Source organism: Callithrix jacchus, chromosome 16 (genome assembly GCF_049354715.1).
Source record: "Callithrix jacchus isolate 240 chromosome 16, calJac240_pri, whole genome shotgun sequence".
Classification (NCBI taxonomy): domain Eukaryota; kingdom Metazoa; phylum Chordata; class Mammalia; order Primates; family Cebidae; genus Callithrix; species Callithrix jacchus.
The window spans coordinates 21,191,590-21,207,074 of record NC_133517.1 but is presented as its reverse complement, the minus strand read 5'-3'; the positions used below and the strand labels follow the sequence as shown (position 1 = coordinate 21,207,074).

Below are 15,485 nucleotides of genomic sequence, written 5' to 3'. Positions count from 1 at the left end.
CAATTCACTGCCTCGGCCTCCCAAAGTGCCAGGATTATAGGCAGGAGACACTGCTCCAGGCCTCCTTGACAGGTTTCGTGTTAAGATTATTCTGTTCTCATAAAACAAGTTGGGAAGTTTGTCCTTTTATTCTATTCCCTCAAAGGAAATGGTAAACCTTTAATAAGTGGCTTAGCTGATATTCAAACCACATCGTCTGATTCCAAAGTTTATTCTTTTAATTACAGTGCTATGTTGACTTCCCTCATAATTGCTTTCTCTTTCTCTCAATATGCATACCCTGAAGCCAGTTCCTACCCAGCTGACACCTGTATATGCAGTATGTTGCATTAAAGGAGAGGAACCCTAAGATTAGGGAGCTCTCATCTTTTCTAGTGGGCAATAAGCATGGTAACCCTTTGCTCTGGAGAGAATCTCTACTTCTATCTTCTTCAGCTATTCAAACATCCTTGAAACAATGTTCAAGAAATGGAGTGTCAGTGCTTCACTTGCAAAAGTGCAGAAATATGAGAAATCCTTGAAGGATTGTGTCTCAGCACCCATCCTTGCTATTTTTGTCTTTTTTCTACCTTAAAGTCATGTATAAAACATTATTTCCTTTCTCTTTCTTAAAATACCGAACCTCCCTTAAAATATTCTAAATTAGGATATTCCATTTTCTATTATTTTAAATGAACAAATTTCTAATTTATATCCAAGACCATTATCCCACTGGCAAGCATTCCTCATATCTGGTTGCCTTCATACCTGGAAGCTGCATTAAGCCAATATTTGCTGTCCGTTAATTGTCCCAATGACAATCTACAGCCTTTACATGATGTGCTCCCTGTCTACCTCACTGGCTTCATTTCCTGTCACTCCTGCCTTTGCCCTCTGTGCTTTCAAATGCATCACACTCCTTCCAGCTTCAGGGACTGATCACTTGCTGTTTGCTCCACCAGGACTGCTGTCTCCACAGCCAAATTATTGATGGCTTCTTCCCAAGATCTCCATCTAAACATCACTTCCTCACAGAAGGCTTCTCTGACCCCTGCAGCCTGGGATCAGAAAGGAGACTTTCTCCTTTAGTGCTCTTTTTAGGTTAACCTTTCTCATTCTTTGAAACGTTTAATCACAATTATAAGGAAATAGTTGTCCAAAGCTTGTTGCTCCTACTAGGATATCAATTCCATGAGGGAGAGACTATAATTCTTATTCATCACAAGTACATAGTAGGCACTTAATAACGTATTTCTTGAATGACTAATTCTCTAATTTAAATTTCTCTAAAGTCACTTGAGGACATGTGTATATCACTGAAGTTTTGTGGGTACATAAAAGGGTTGACAACATGATGCACATCTTTGTTTTCTCAGAAGATTCCATTGTGGTCATCTCTTGACTTCTTTTTTTTTTTTTTGACAGAGTTTCACTCTTATTGCCCAGGATGGAGTGCAATGGCTCACTCTTAGCTTACTGCAACCTCCGCCTCTGGTGTTCAGGTGATTCTCGTGCCTCAGGTAGCTGGGATTACGGGCATGCACCACCATGCCCAGCTAATTTTTTAATATTTTTAGTAGAGATGGGGTTTCACCTTGTTTCCTATCAAAGCCACCTCACTGACCTTCATCCACATGGAGCTTCTGTTGGTGTGAATCTGTCACAAGATGGAGGAGGTGGATAGATGGGTAATGAAAGGTGGTGTACCATCTCACGCCAGTTAGAATGGCGATCATTAAAAAATCTGGAGACAACAGATGCTGGAGAGGATGTGGAGAAAAAGGAACACTTTTACACTGTTGGTGGGAGTGTAAATTAGTTCAACCATTGTGGAAGACAGTGTGGCGATTCCTCAAGGCCTTAGAAATAGAAATTCCATTTGACCCAGCAATCCCATTACTGGGTATATATCCAAAAGACTATAAATCGTTCTACTATAAGGACACATGTACACGAATGTTCATTGCAGCACTGTTTACAATAGCAAAGACCTGGAATCAACCCAAATGCCCATTGATAATAGACTGGATTGGAAAAATGTGGCACATATACACCATGGAATATTATGCAGCAATCAGAAATGATGAGTTCGTGTCGTTTGTAGGGACATGGATGAATCTGGAAAACATCATCCTCAGCAAACTGACACAAGAACAGAAAATGAAACACCGCATATTCTCACTCATAGGTGGGTGATGAAAAATGAGAACACATGGACACAGAAAGGGGAGTACTAAACACTGGGGTCTATTGGGGGGAAAAGGGGAGGGCCAGTGGGAGGGGGAGGTGGGGAGGGATAGCCTGGGGAGAAATGCCAAATGTGGGTGAAGGGGAGAAGAAAAGCAAAGCACACTGCCATGTGTGTACCTACGCAACTGTCTTGCATGCTCTGCTCATGTACCCCAAAACCTATAATCCAATAAAAAATTAAAAAAAAAAAAAAAAAAAAAGAAAGGTGGTGTAGTTCATGAACAATGGATGATATCAAAATAATAACACTATGCTGTAATAAATTATGAAAATATCATAAATAATAAATAACATTTACTGAACACTTCCTGTATACAGTCACTATGCTAAATACTCCATATGTCTTTATTTAATCTTAACGACATTATTATAATATAGTTCAGTTATCATCACCATTTTTTAGGTAAGAAAAGTGAGTCTTGGAGAGATTAAGTAACTCTCAAGGCCACACAATCACTGAGTGGCAGAGACAGGACTTGAATCCATCTTGGTGTGACTCCAGAATTCTCACTCTCAACTGCTAGACCATGGACTGCCTTATGTCACTTCCACTAGTTATCCAAACATAGTTAGGGTCCATAAGAAAGATATTGCAAAGTGGTTTCTTTTGTCTAATTTCAGCTCTAAAGTAACAAGCCGATTTAGTGATAAAGAAAATATTTGAATTTAGGACTCTAAGTGTTCTTTTAACTGATCCAAAATTATTCATTTTGTAATGGGATTGTTTCTGTGATTCAAATCAATGTTTGCAATGTTCTTGTAGGTTGGTTAACCTCATAACGTAGAGAAGAAATGACTATAATGTAACCGTTCAAAAGATCAGTTTATCACTAAATACACAAACGTAAGTGTGTAAAACTTTTTCAATAGAAGACTCAGTCAAGTGCTTAAGCAAAAGACATTCCTTCAACAAGCTGGTGTGCATTAACTGCTTTCCAGAAATCCCAGTACCACTAAAAATTCATACTTTGAGCAAGATTAAATCCTTTATTGCTCTGGCTATTGAAGAGGTGGTGCCAAGAGACTGAAATCTTATGAAAGACATTTATTTTTTCAAGGAATGTGTTAATATTTATTTAATTAAATTCATAACCCTTTGTTTAAAATGTATTTATAGAAAAGGGAGAAAAACAGACTCCACAATTAGTTTTCTTGTATCTAGGACAAGCTTGTTATAACAGTCACGGGATACATTTTGACGGGTGCTATTTCAGCATTGACTATTTTGAAAACTTGGAGAAAAACACTTTAAAGTCAATACTGTCCAATTTAAAAATATGAAGTTGGATCATATACCATAATATATATTTAACCACTTCAAATCTTCTATGAATTTTAGAGGTGGCTCAATTAACTTGGTATTCTTACATTCTTTATAAATCATGTCTAACAAGATTACAATACTATTTTTCCCCCCTTTCTCTCAAGAGGCCTCCTGGAGACAGTGACTGCAGCTTAATGGCCCTGCACCCCCATCCTGCTTAGGATAATACTGAATACACAGGGGATTTTACTAAGCCTGAGAGGTTTGACTCAATGTCCTTTATGTCATCAAGCCTCAACACCCTCTTCCTCTCCCTGTTTTCTCTCTGCCTCTCTTTCTCAAAAGTTGAGCTCTATATAAAGGTAATTAATACAAAGTAGAAAATGGTAGGCTGCATGAAAGGTGCAGTTAGGTGCTCTGAGTGGTCAGAAGGCACATTTGGCTTAGGGGAAATCAGAGAGAGTTGCTGCCTGGGATGGCATCAAGTTAGAGGATTTAGGCACACAGACATTAGAGGATCACTTTCGGTACATGCAAAGACAGGTGCTATGCTGTTTAAATGTTTGCTGAGTGAATGGAAGGGTATTTTGAAAAGTGAAATAGGTGCATAATTAATGAGAGTGAGAAAAGCCCAAGGGGAAGCACATGAAGGACTTGAGTGCTTGGTGGATCCTTCTAGACCGGAACCTTTTGCCATGTGTAGATGGAGACCTGGATAGATGAGTTCCTGGAAGGAAGACAAGACATTCTTTCCCCTCAGCTTTTGCCACATGGTTGTGCCAAGTCACTGCCCTTTGGAAGTAAGTGACTGACAAAAGAAATGAGGAGATAGGATGTCAATCGGTGTCAAAACCCAGTTAGATTGATCATGGTCTGTCTTCATAGCAAAACTTGCAGTACATATCTCAGTGGCAATACTTTATTTGTTTAATTACTTCTAGAATAACTGCCTTTCTTTTTTTGTTTTTTGTTTTTTTTTTTGCAAATCCACTGAGCTTTGTTAGGGAAAGGCCTGGGTTAGTTTTGTTTGCATTCTATACTCAGCATGTAGCTGTTGCACAGTAAATATTTGCAGAATGAATGCTTTGCCTTCACTCATTCATAACAGAGATTCTTGAATGAATAAAAGTAAATTTTTCTATTTATCTAAAATGTAAAGCACATAGGTACTTATGTTAGGAAGACAGTTTGGATCAAATTACTGAGGGATTTGAGTACCTATCTAAGACTCAGTACTCATAGTACTGTGGCAAGTGACAGATTATTAATTAAAAGTTTTGAGTAGGCGAGTGACAATTTCAGCTTTGTTTTACAAAAATACATCTCTTTAAAATTACTTGGGAATTAGAATTCATGAAGAAGAGGATTGTAAGTATGATCTGAGTCACATCATCATTACTTTAGCCCATTGCTTTTGAAGCAATCTCCAGGAAATTTCCCCTGCAACCTGCCTGTTCCCCCCACTTGAATTCCATGTAGAAGATGCAAAGGGTTGTGGTGCTAACATAGAGTGTGGGATGGAAGAGGAGGAGCAAGGAGTGGGGGCTGTGTAGCAAATTGGGCATAAATATATGTCCATTCTTACCATTTATTTTTCAATTTTTTCAGAAGTATGCCAGTCATTTACAAACCCATCTTAACATTCTGACTTGGCTAGCAAGATGAGGCCGTAACACCCAGGATTAGTCTATCGGCTGAGCTAAACTCAGTGATGCTACCATCAGAAATGGCTTAATTTTCTCCAGTCATTGTCTCTAAATGTTTCTCTTGACTCTTCTTTTTCCTGCCTTTGTGAACATCTTCACATTTCAAGCAAATTCCCATAGCCTTCTGGTCACTTTCAGACACTCAACTTTGTCCAGTGTAATTTAACACTCAAACATCTAGTTCAAAGATTCTCTCCTGCCAACTATGACCAGGAGCTCAGGAAAGGGAGATATTCTATGCCTTTTCATACTTCAGGTACTTTCGCTCTTCTTTCTTTTTCCTCCTTTTTTTTTTTTCCTTCTGGAATGCAGTGGGAGATGGAGATTGCACAGAAGAAAAGGGTCAGAAATATTCCTACTTAGTTTGTGATATTTGAAGCTTAAAATTCTCGTTCTTTGGGATGTTTGTAGTCTTTTTGAAAGACCCAAAGAAGTTCCCTGATGTGAATAAAGCACTCTGTTGGGGGAATTCTGTAACACCTTATAATCACTTCAATTCCTGTCCCCGGCAATCTACCCTTCAGCCATTTAATAATAGGGTCGCTGGCTGGGCGCGGTGGCTCACGCCTGTAATCCCAGCACTTTGGGAGGCTGAGGTGGGTGGATCACGAGGTCAAGAGATCGAGACCATCCTGGTCAACATGGTGAAACCCTGTCTCTACTAAAAATACAAAAAATTAGCTGGGCACGGTGGTGCGTGCCTGTAATCCCAGTTACTCAAGAGGCTGAGGCAGGAGAATTGCCTGAATCCAGGAGGCAGAGGTTGCGGTGAGCCGAGATCGTGCAATTGCACTCCAGCCTGGGTAACAAGAGCGAAACTCCGTCTCAAAAAAAAAAAAAAATAATAATAATAATAGGGTCGTCCCATCTAACTAGCTTCTTACTGGCTGTCAGGGTCCCAGTAAGAAAATAGAAGCCTATCTTCCTTGGTATGTACTTGGTCCTTGGAAAATTCATTCATCCTTGTCCTGACAATAAATACGTAAATAAATAAACAAGCATTACAGGCTTGCCCCACAGTTCCTCTTTGTTTGCTCCATTGTATAGACCTGCTCCCTGCAATAACCTGCATTCAGAATTCCCCTTTCACAGAGTTTCCAGAAGGAAGCAGGTGCCAGTCTCTGTGTTCACATATGCCTCTCTGTTCTGGGAGTCAAATATCCATTTTACCCAAGACTTCTCTTAGTCTGCTTCATTTGGGTCTGTTAGTAGCACTGGGACCCTTGAGTCCACATCTTGCTAACAGCCCAGCTAGGGAGCGAGATACTTTTGCATGCTTCATGAGATTACCCTTTTATCTGTATGACTGGTTCTCTAGGAACATCTTCCCACTGGCTTCAGCAAAAGAAAGGGGAAACACCATCATCCTTCCTCCCATGGGAAAGGGAAAAGAAATGTCATCACGCTTTCCTCTAAGCTCACAACACAATGATGCCATAGATTTCCTCCAAAGAACCCTATTTTTTTTGCTTATATGTGCTAACTGGGGGATTGGTCTCTGGACCCGTCTTGCTGCTGTTTAGTAAGCACTATGTGGATGTATTTGGCACCTCTCTTTAGTACTCAGCATTGCTTGTCTTCTGTTGTTCTCAGTTTTAGTGCTTAATAGAAATTCCAAGACAACAGAAAATATCCATTTAATTTCCTAGACTATACACAGCCCCCCATCCTGGTAACTCAGAGTTTAGAAATACGCCATTATTACAAACTACAATATAGGCAGAGACTAGGGTGCTATGAGAAAGAATAGGGTGGTTGGCTCATTTCTGTGGACAAGGGCCTAGAAACTGTATCAGACTATTTTCTGGTAGAATTATCGGGGTGAGGGCTTTCTTAGGAGTGTATCAGTGATGACTAGAGCCATGTATCCGGGAAGAGTCCATGACTTCAGTAATTCATTTATTAGTAGTTCCTGAGTGCTAACCGTTTAATAGGTATCACATAAGTGCTAAAAAATTTAAAAAGTAGGATTCTGTTCCTTTTCTCAAGAATGTTTAAAGTCTCATTGGAGATATAGCTAAGTAAGAAGTTACAATGTGGGGAGCTAAGCTGAGGATAAGCCCAGGAATGCTATGGGAGTATCACCATCCCTAGCCTTGGGAGATCAGTGGGAGACATTCTGGGATATTGACCACTAAGTGGTTTCCTGAAGGCTTAGGGGTGTTGACCACACACAGAAATAAGAAGGAGGAAAGAGAAAGAATATTCTAAGTAGAAGTAGCATGTTCAAAGACACAGAACTGAGTATCCTATTCAAGGAAACTTGACCCACTGGAGTACCTCTAATAGGTTATCAGTGTGCAAAGAAATGGATGCTTCGTTCCTTGCAACAACTTCTGCCGTTTATCTCAGTGTGTCAGGATGTGAAAATGATGCAAAAGCCTTGGTCTAGAAACTAGAAAGAATATGATACCTTTACAGAATTGCACAAGTGTTGAAATATATGAAGTGTGGAAAGAGATGCTGGCCAAGTTTTGGTCTGACCCATCACACTCAAATACATACATAACAATATTGTCATCAGTATAACCTTCAAGCTAGCAAGATAAAAAACTATAGGAATGGGAATAAGATTTATTGATGAGTGAATGTTGTCAGCTTTCACTATCCCATTATGATTTATGAAAAATTTTATTTTTGCTTCCCTTGTTCATCCACCTCACTGAATTTCAAGGAGAATTTGGTTGTATATGCTTAGCTCCTGGACTCTCACCATTGCAGAATCAGGGAACAAGACTGGAGAGGCCAAAGAGAAGAGGAAAAGGAGCAGCTGATGAAAACCCTGTTTTGAGGATATAAGAGAAAATAGGACTCCATGTAGTTGTGAGGTATAAATTGAAACGGAGTGAATTTTCTTTAAGATTTGCAAGTACAAATTTTGGAATTGTCTTAAAAATTATTTTAGAATTTTTCTAAAATTAGACTTTTCATCAAATGTGAAACTGAACAGGGTCTGGGCTGTATGAAGCATCAGGGTTTGTTAGGGATGGGTGTGCTGCATAGGCATGCTTATAAATGGGAAAGAGGTTTAGTGCAATGTGGAAAATAATCTCTGGATTTGGAATGAGAATATATGATTCTTGCTTTTGATACTCAATAGTGGCATAACTTTTGGTTAGGCCCTCTGATTCCTCTGACTCCCTATCACCTCAATGTCCCTACAAATGAATGGGAATATAGTACTCAACCTACATACCACATTGGGTCAACATAAATAATAAGACATGAAAGTGCTATAAAAATTATAAGAAGTTATCCAGAGTTTCACAACAGCAATAATGTGACATTAATATTTAAAAAATTGATACATAATACATGTACCTATTTTTGGGGTGCTTTTGATAATTTGATACTGTTATATAATCAAATTAAGGTAATTGGGATATCTGTTACCTTAAACATTTATGTATTCTTTATACAAGCAACATTTAAATTATCTTCTAGCTATTAGTGTTAATAATTAACAAGAATATCTTTACAATTTTTTTTTTGGTTTCCCATAAATTTATTTAATCAGAACTTCAGAGGGTTCTAGAAACCTGCATTTTTAACAAGGACTGCAGATGATTCTAGGTTTTAATTAAAAGTGTGGCTTGGGGAAGGAACTTTACTCTTTCTTGTGTGTCAGACTACATATACAATAAAATAAAAAGTCATATAATGGAACAAAAAATTGCTTTATACAAAATATTAGTAGATACCTAAATACAGTATGGTCTTAAAAATAAAATCATATATATATAGTTGTATTTCTTTTTTTTTTTTGAGACAGAGTCTCTCTCTGTTGCCAGGATCCAAGCTGGAGTGCGGTGGGATGGTCTAGGCTCACTGCAACCTCCACCTCCTGGGTTCAAGCAATTCTCCTGCCTCAGCCTCCCAAGTAGCTGGGACTACAGGTGCATGCCACCATGCCCAGCTAATTTTTGTATTTTAGTAGAGATGGGGTTTCACTATGTTGGCCAGGATGGTCTCGATCTCTTGATCTTGTGATCTGCCCACCTCGCCCCCCAAGTGCTGGGATTATAGGTGTGAGCCACTGCACCCAGCTATAGTTGTATTTCTAAGTACAGTAGTGCCCCCTCATCCAAAGTTTCCCTTTCTGTGGTTTCAATTACCTGTAGTCAACCACATTCTAAAATAGGTGAATACTTTATAAGAACATATCTTGAGAGCAAGAGACACCAACCACATTCACATAACTTTTATTACAGTATGTTATAATTGTTCTATTTTATTGTTATTAATCTCTTGCTTGCTTAATTTATACATTACACTTTATCATAGGTATGTATATATAGAAAAAAACAGTGTATAAATGTTTGGTGCTCTCTGAGGTTTCAGAAGTCCACTGGGGGCCTTAGAATGTATCCCCTAAAGATAAAGGGGAACGACTGTATGAAAAATCAAAAGCTATACAACAATCAGAAACATTGAGAGAGCAAATTCAAGTATAAGTGAAGACATTCCTCTGAATTCCTAAGTTTCACTGAGCATCAAAAATGACCAATCTTTTAGTCCTTTTCTTGTACATTATTCTGTATCCACATTCTCTGCATCTGATTGGATCCCTAGATTTTATTTCATTTTCTGTGTGACATTCTCCACAGATATATATTATTGGTTGCTGCTTTGGAGGTCAAACGTCCTTGTGGGTGTCCATTGTTAGCCCCGCAGCATGGGAAAACTTCTCACTCTACATTTCCCTAATTTTTTTAAACATTATAGAATTATACTCTTAGTGATTTGTAAGAAATGATAGTTGATGATGACAGTAAGAAAGGCATAACAAAAAGATGACCTCCCAAAAGTTTTAATGGTAATGGCTCTAATTTAGAGAAAACAAACTGCTCATTAGCAACGACTCTAAACTTAACAAGAATACAATGGAAACTAATCACACTTTCTTTTTAACATTGTTCTTATATGTCGAAGTTCTTATTGTTCTATCTGGAACTGCTACAGTTCAGTCCCTGTATTTTCTGGTTCTGTCATGCTGCAAAATCCTGTAATAGAGGGTTATCTAATAAATTATTTGACAGGAAGTATAGAAAAAAAGTCTTTGTAATTCACAGTTCTGACATAATGAAAAGCTTATAATTCACTAGTGTGACCTCACAGCTGTGAATTACAAGTTTCACTTGACTTGTTCACAATTTGTCTTTGAATTTATACTATGAAAAGTGAGAACCATATTGTCAAACTGTCACTCCATATTGATATATTACTGCTGAAGATTAAGAAACATTTTGCCAAAGAGCAGGAAAATAAAAATACTCTTAAAGCAAATGGAATTTGATACAAATGTGAAGGAGAGTATGAAGAGAGTATGAAGAGAAAAATGCCTACAAAAAGGCAGTATGCAGTGTTTGTATCTGCCCAGAGAATTGCTTTTAATTTCCCCATTCAATAGCAGCAAGCTCCTATATAACACTCAATGTATGCTAGGTACTCTTCTAAGCATGTTAGATATAAACACTTTGAAAACACAAGATACCCCTAGAGGTAGGTACTATTTTTATTCTATCTGTTTTTATAGATGCACAGAGAGGTGAATCAACTTGTCTAAGGTTGCACAGCTAGTAAGTGGCAGAAGCAGGATTCAAAGTCAGGCCTCATGCCTCCAGAGGCCATACTCCTAAGCCTCTTTGCCACTTGGCCCTGTTAGGATGTTATTAAAGGTAGAGTTGGCTGAGTCTATAATAATCTTGTATCCTTAATATCACTTTAAAAATCTCTTTGCTAGAATCTTTTTCTTGATAGTGTTACATCAAAAGAGTGGAAGGCAAGACAGAGAAACCATTTTGCTTGTTTAGATCCAGAATACATGGAGGTCCTCTATACCGTATATATATCTAGTATTCTTTTCAACCTTTCATGAATCTTTAAATAAAATATACAAAGCAGATTTTCATTCTGATAGTACTTTTCCTTGAAACCTTATTTTAAATAATTCAAATGTACAGAAAAGTTTTAAGGGTAAATCTCAAAACTGTTGTATACTTTTACCCAGATTTGTGAATTGTTTACATTTTGCCTCATTTTCTTGTGCATGTGTGCTCTCTCCCTCTTTCTTCCTCTGTTTTCACCAATATTTGAAACTAAAGGTAAAGTGCCTCCTTATTCCCTAAGATTTCAGTGTGTATTTTCTGAAAGCAAGAACTTTTCCTGACATAATCACAATTAAATGATCAAAAATAGGAGACTTCTCACTGATGCAATACTAATATCTAATCCATAGTCCATATCCAAATTTTGTCAGTTGTCTCAGTAGTGCTCTTTATAGCGATTTTCTTCATTGGAGAGTTCTCCCCACTTACTCATTTCCAGAATGACAAAAGTCTAAGTAGGGGAACAGATTAGGGATTGCTGGAGGTTAAGGGTGGTCTGGAATGGGGGAGGGGAGTGTGATCATAAAGGGATAGCATGAATGAGAGCTGTGTGGTGATGGAGTGCTTCCACATTTTGATGACCGTGATGGTGGTTGCACAAATTCTATTATGTTAACAACTTTGAAAAGTTATCAATAGCTGGGTATAAAAGTAATGGATAAAGCCAGAACAAATAAATGAACAGAATACCAATGCTGTGATGACTTCTCAGATGTAGTTAAATTGAGTTTCTCTCATCTCAGAAGGCTCCCATAGAGTGTCTCAGGATGTTCATCCACTACACATCTTGTCTCTAGGAAGCCATCTGCCTTTTTCTATGGACTGCTCCAGCTTACTATGGTGTTCTTTCTTCCCATGTGTGTGCTGTTATCATTGCGATCTGTCGCCCAGCCATCTATCAGGCTGCCTCCCAGGACTAGTAGTGGTGATTTCTTTTAACTTCTCTTTAACTCATAGCATATAAACTGGATGGCTCTCTTGCTCCAACCACTGCACCTGTTCTGTTCTCCTGTATATTCCAACAGCAGCCGGCAGGTACCCTTCACCTCCACTTAAAATATGCATCATTGTGTAGTTTAAGAATCAATCTGCTTTGGGCTCCAAATAGTTCAAATATTTCAGTAAGAGTTCATGTGGTTTGTACGAGCTTTCTACAGAAACTCTCTTCCATAATTCAGATTTGAGTCCATAGGTCAATGACTATGAATTATAGACACCATACTGTACCTCAAATTGCCCTTCCTCAAGTTTCACTCTCTCCCTTCCTAAACTCTTCTCAAAATTATTGCCAATTATTAATTCAGTGGACACTTATGGAATGCTTTATCTTAACATTCAACTTTGATAGTAGTCCCTGAACAAAAGTACAAACATCTGAGATGAAAATTTATAGTGTCATTTAATTTCTACCTTTCTACTTCTATCTGTTACAGTGCTACTCTGGGGATTCTATTCTGCTGTGGACTAGGATTCCTTGCTTTTCCCTAAGGAAGCTTCACTTGTTCCTTTTTTTTTTGCCTTGCTCAAGCTCTTCTTTACTCCAATTTCTCTTTCCTGAGCAGCTAAAAAATTCCACTTATCTCTGGTTTCCGACCTGTGAAGTCATCCTTTCCAGTGATGCTTGCCTGATATCCTTAACTAATCTCCCTCTTTAGAACTTCCCCTCTTTCTCATCTTTGGTACATACATTTGTCATTTTTATAATTGCTGTTTGTGAGCTCCTGGAAGGCAGGATGCACGTCTTATTCCCTGTTTTAGCTGGTCTGTCCTGTAGTCCCCACCCTTATACAGGCCTTCATTATTGCTCACCTAGACTCAACTCTATTCACCTTGCTCAGTATGGGCAGATAACAAATAATTTAAAAATTTAACCAATGTTTTCAAATTTTCACCAAGTATAATTTGCTCATTATTCGTGACCCGTTTTCAAGCTGACATTGATTAATTGATACTGGCTATTTGAGGATAATTATTCAATGAGCTATGATTATGTTTAACTGTGGTGTTCATCAAAGGAGTTAAGAGGATGCAGTTTGGGTGTGAGAGTGGTGAGTTTGAATATCCAGTCTTCCAATTAGTAGCTCAGTGATCTTGGGCATGTTGCTGAACTTCTTGAATCTCCATTTTCTTCATCTGAAAAGAGACTATAAGGAATGATATTTGCTTCCTAGAATTGTTTTGAGGATTAAACATTTGGCATCACAATGATACCAAACCAGGTTTGTTTTGCCTGTGCACAGTAAGTCAATAACTATGATGCTGGGTTTTGCAAAAGAGTAAGGATTTATTCCCAGGGAAGCCCGGGGAAGAGACAGGAGAATAGCTCTCAAATCTGCCTCTTCAAAGGTGGCCTTTAGGGATATTTGTGGGATAAAGAAGCAGGTGACCTACAGTTTGGGGAACGGGTTTGGAGACAAGGAAAACTGAGGTCATCAGTGATCTGTGCATGTGCAGTCAGGCTTCATGGCTCTTCATGGGACACACCTTCAGAAAATGGCAGCATTAACATAATCTGAGGAGGAGCATTTAACCTTTTGATGTCAAAGGGTCACCTCTCAGGCATGTTGGTGGTCTCAGCTGATTCAAACTGGATATGAGCTTCCCCCTAATTCCTGAAAAATAACTTCAAGCAACTGTTACCATAATGACATTTATGTCAGAGATGTTATCTTTGAGGAAGCTAGTGGGAGTTTAGCTGTATATTTTTTGGCTATGTGACTTTTAGCTATATAGCCTTAAGATCTACTGGAAGTCAGCAATGAAAAGAAAGCAAGGCAGGTGAATTTTAGTGGGCTTAATCAGGTTAGCCTTCCATTTCCACAACTGTCACATAATAACTCAATAAATAGCAGCTTCATCATGTTGGTTGCTATTTTTTTGTTGCAGGGAGGGGAATGGAGTTTCATGCTCTGGTTGCCCAGGCTGGAGTGCAATGGCATGATCTTGGCTCTCTACAACTTCCACCTCCTGGGTTAGAGTGCTGCTTCTGCCTCAGGCTCCCATGTCGCTGGGATTACAGGTGCATGCCACCATGCTTGGCTAATTTTTTTTTTTTTTGTATTTTTAGTAGAAACGACGTTTCACCATGTTGACAAGGCTGGTCTTGAACTCCTGACCTCAGGTGATTCACCTGCCTCAGTCTCCCAAAGTGCTGGGATTACAGGCGAGAGCCACCACACATGCCCGGCTGTTATCACTATAATTGTGATATTATAAAGAATTGTGAAATAGGTCCTGCTAAAAACAAGGATACATTATTCTCTTCCGGTATCTCCTGTTGTGTCTGTCTGGTTAACAAAAAAAAAAAAAAAAAAAGAAAGAAAAAGAAATGAGATTAGTTAAGCGTATTTATTTGTAATGGCCCTATGGTAAATCCTAATGAATATTGCTGTCTTTTCCAGAGAATTATTCATTCACTAATCCATTTGGAATGGGGCCATTGGGGACTTATACATTTAATGGGGAGGGCCTGAAGTAGTCTCTTTCCTCTTTGTTGGTGATGGGATATTTGCTCTTTTGCTCCTTGCCCTGAGTCACCCTCACACAGATACCCTTCTGCCTTTGCTTTGCCTGGGTGTCACCTGTGAGGATGCTTTCCTCACCCAGCACCATGTGCAGTACCATGAATCTCTACCATGGATGCTCTCTTGCCCTCCTGTGCCCAGACACTGCACCGGCTACTGCCCCTACCCATTGCCTGTGGGGTGCCCTCCCACCTCACTGGAGCTCCAATGCCCGCAGGGTGCTCTCCAGGCTGACCCACACACTGTTCTGCACTGCTTTACCTTCTCTTCATCGCACTGGGGCCCTGATGCTCTGCTTTCCTCCTCACCTTGCTGGGCTCCAGCACCTGGTGCTTGGCCACCTTAGCCTCTTTCCTGCTCACCCGCGGCTGGTGCCTGCCTTGCTCAGCTCTAGATAATAGCTTTTGAATCAAAAGAAGGGGAGAAAGGAGAAGAGAAGGGAAAAGGCAGGGGAGACTGGAAATGGCTTTTGACAGAGCTTACTCAGACCATGTCACAAACTCTGGGCCGTAATTCATAGTTCCCTTTTGTTTTCATGGTTATCCATTCTTGGAAGGATTTCAATATTTAGTCAACATTTCAATATTCTGTGCCTTCTCCAGGGTACTGAAGAGACCTGTTCTTTGCAAACAGCTGTTCAATATGATACCACCAGGGTCCTCTAGTATATTTACAGCTTTGTTATTCACATGCATAGCTCTTCAAAAAATGTAAAAAGTGTATCCTTCTAACTTATAAGGAGTATGGAATCCAATCAGTTTTAGCAAGCTTTTCTGTATATTAATTACCATTTATTTGAATATTGTTTGAAAAACCCATAAATCTCTAAAAACTTACATTTTTTAACCTTGATCAAACATTTTTAAACACCTTT

The 15,485-nt window shown here is 38.9% G+C and overlaps 1 pseudogene; it reads right to left on the bottom strand.

Annotated features, from left to right (window-relative positions):
• Window positions 1–9,682: 9,682 nt before the first annotated feature.
• Window positions 9,683–9,859, bottom strand: LOC108588576 (DNA-directed RNA polymerases I, II, and III subunit RPABC4 pseudogene; annotated as a pseudogene).
• Window positions 9,860–15,485: the final 5,626 nt, after the last annotated feature.